The following is a 3,311-nucleotide window of genomic DNA, read 5'->3' as shown; positions in this document are numbered from 1 at the left end:
ATAATCACTGAATCTGGAACTTAACTATGGTCTATCCATAGCACTTATTCAGCATTACCTGACACCTTTGGGTCTCACTGACACCCTTACCTCTCATAACCTATATATAGAAGATATATGTTTACATATGTATCGTCATCATCATCATCATCTAACTAACAACCATTTGCTATGCTGGTATGGGTTGGATGGTTTGGCAGGAGCTGGCAACCCAGAGGGTGGCACTAGGCTCCAGACATCTGTTTTTGCATGATCTCTATGGCTGGATGCACTTCTTAACATTAACCACTTTATAGGGTATACATGGTGTTTTCTGTGGTGCTAGTATGTGTGCTCTTTATGAGGCATCCAAGGAGATACTGGTTCAATACCTGGTATTGTTAGGGAATGAAATTCCCTTAAAAGAATAGGTTTTTATTAAGCATATAGTTTATATCCAGTTAAAAAAAAAAGAAAAGAAAATGGAGATAAGAAAGTTAACGATTATCCAATATTAACAAATTGGTCGTCTTCGCTTCTTACAGCCATTTCAATTAATACTCACTAATTTAATTACAAGTTTGTACATTAAATTTACATTTATGTGACAAGATCATGATGCTTTTTTTTTTCCTCTGATGAAATTATACTCATGTCACATAAATGTAAATTTAATGTACAAACTTGTAATTAAATTACTGAGTATTAATTGAAACGACTGTAAGACGCAAAGGCGACCAATTTGTTAATAATAAATAATCGTTAACTTCCTTATCTCCATTTTCTTTTCTCTTTTTTTAACTGGATATAAACTATATGCTTAATTCATACCTGTTGTTTTAAGGGAATTTTATTTCCTAACAATACCAGGTATTGAACCAGTATTTCCTTGGATGCAACCATCCCTTCATGAGGTTTACATATCCTCTAATTAAATTGTTTGTACACACACACACATATATATATATATATATATATATATATTACTCTTTACTCTTTACTCTTTTACTTGTTTCAGTCATTTGACTGCGGCCATGCTGGAGCACCACCTTTAATCGAGCAACTCGACCCCAGGACTTATTCTTTTGTAAGCCCAGTACTTATTCTATCGATCTCTTTTGCCGAACCGCTAAGTAACAGGGACATAAACACACCAGCATCGGTTGTCAAGCAATGCTAGGCAGACAAACACAGACACACAAACACACACACGCATATATATATATATATATATATATATATATATATATACATATATACGATGGGCTTCTTTCAGTTTCCATCTACCAAAAGTCATGCACAAAATTCAATATGTTCTAGAATTGTCCATGACATGTTTCAGTTTTTCTAAAATTGAATAAAACAATATTGAACACATACGTACTTGTACACGTTGAACAAAATGAATAATAATAATAACAATAATAATAATAATAATAACTACACTCACGGAGTGGTTGGCGTTAGGAAGGGCATCCAGCCGTAGAAACACTGCCAGATCAGACTGGAGCCTGGTGCAGCCTTCTGGCTTCCCAGACCCCGGTTGAACCGTCCAACCCATGCTAGCATGGAAAACGGACGTTAAACGATGATAATGATGATGATGAAATCCACTCACAAGGCTTTGGTCGGCCCAAGGCTATAGTAGAAGACACTTGCCCAAGGTGCCATGCAGTAGGACTGAACCCGGAACCATGTGGTAAAAAGCTACTTACCACACAGCCACTCCTATATATTAGTAGAATGGTACAAAAACACAAGTAAGGTTAATGCATATATTTTACATGGAATACAAATGCACACATTATGCTTACATGTGTTTCTCACTGGGATGCCAGCAGCAGCAGCCCAGGATGAAAGATTTGGATTTTAAATTCTCATCCTGTTTGAGCACTATTCTACACCATCTATACCATGCTTGTTATATATTAACTCCTTATCTCCATTTTCTATTCTTTTAACTCTCTTTTACTCTTTGGCTGTGGCCATGCTGGAGCACCGCCTTCGGTCGAGCAAATCTACCCCTGGACTTATTCTTTGTAAGCCTAGTACTTATTCTATCGGTCTCTTTTGCCAAACTGCTAAGTTACGGGGACATAACACACCAGCATTTGTTGTCAAGCGATGTTGGGAGGACAAACATAGACACACAAACGTATACACACACATACATATATATATATATATATAATATATATATATATATATATATAATATATATATATATACATATATACAACGGGCTTCTTTCAGTTTCCATCTACCAAATCCACTCACAAGGCTTTGATCGGCGCGAGGCTATAGTAGAAGACACTTGCCCAGGATGCCATGCAGTGGGACTGAACCCGGAACCATGTGGTTGATAAGCAAGCTACTTACCACACAGCCACTCTTCATATCATCATCATCATCATCATCATCGTTTAGCGTCCGTTTTCCATGCTAGCATGGGTTGGACGGTTCTACTGGGGTCTGTGAAGCCAGAAGGCTTCATCAGGCCCAGTCAAATCTGGCAGTGTTTCTATGGCTGGATGCCCTTCCTAACGCCAACCACTCCGTGAGTGTAGTGGGTGCTTTTTACGTGCCACCCGCACTGGTGCCAGACAGAGCTGGCAAACGGCCACGAACGGATGGTGCTTTTTATGTGCCACCGGCACATATGTTTGTGTATAGAAGAATATATTAATCAATGAAATTCCAACTTAGTCTGATTTTCACATTTTATTATTTACAATTTTAAAAAATTTTACAATATAGAAATAAACTAGTACTTTCATACAATATGCAATCGTCAGGTTTATGTAAGGATAGCCATGTCTCACAATTGATAACTGTTGTCAGTTGTGGAACATGACTGTCACTACATAAACCTGACGATTGCATAATGCATGAAAATACTATTGTATTTCAATATTATAAAATTGTAAACATTGTAAATAATAAAATATGAAAATCAGATGAAGTTGAAATTTCATTGATTAATATGTGTGTGTGTGTGTGTGTGTGTGTGTGTGTGTGTGTGTGTGTGTGTGTGTGTGTGTGGTGTGTGTGTGTATGAAAATATACACAGGGTGTTCAGGCTAAATTTGACAGTTTTTGTAAAAGGAAAAGAAAGTACAATGTAAATTATAAATTAGATCATGGTTGAGAGATAACAGTTTACTCAGAGTAACCAGCCATGGCTTTCACCACAGACTCAAGAGGGCTCTAGAACCTGGCACATGTGTTTCTCACTGTTCCAACGATGGAGCTTTATTTCTTTGTTAGAAACCTGCTCAGCCATTCTGTATGAGATCAATGTTAAAGAACAAAAAAAGAAAAAGAAAATCATG

Source organism: Octopus sinensis, linkage group LG3 (assembly GCF_006345805.1).
Source record: "Octopus sinensis linkage group LG3, ASM634580v1, whole genome shotgun sequence".
In the NCBI taxonomy this organism is placed as follows: domain Eukaryota; kingdom Metazoa; phylum Mollusca; class Cephalopoda; order Octopoda; family Octopodidae; genus Octopus; species Octopus sinensis.
This window is presented reverse-complemented; position numbering follows the sequence as displayed.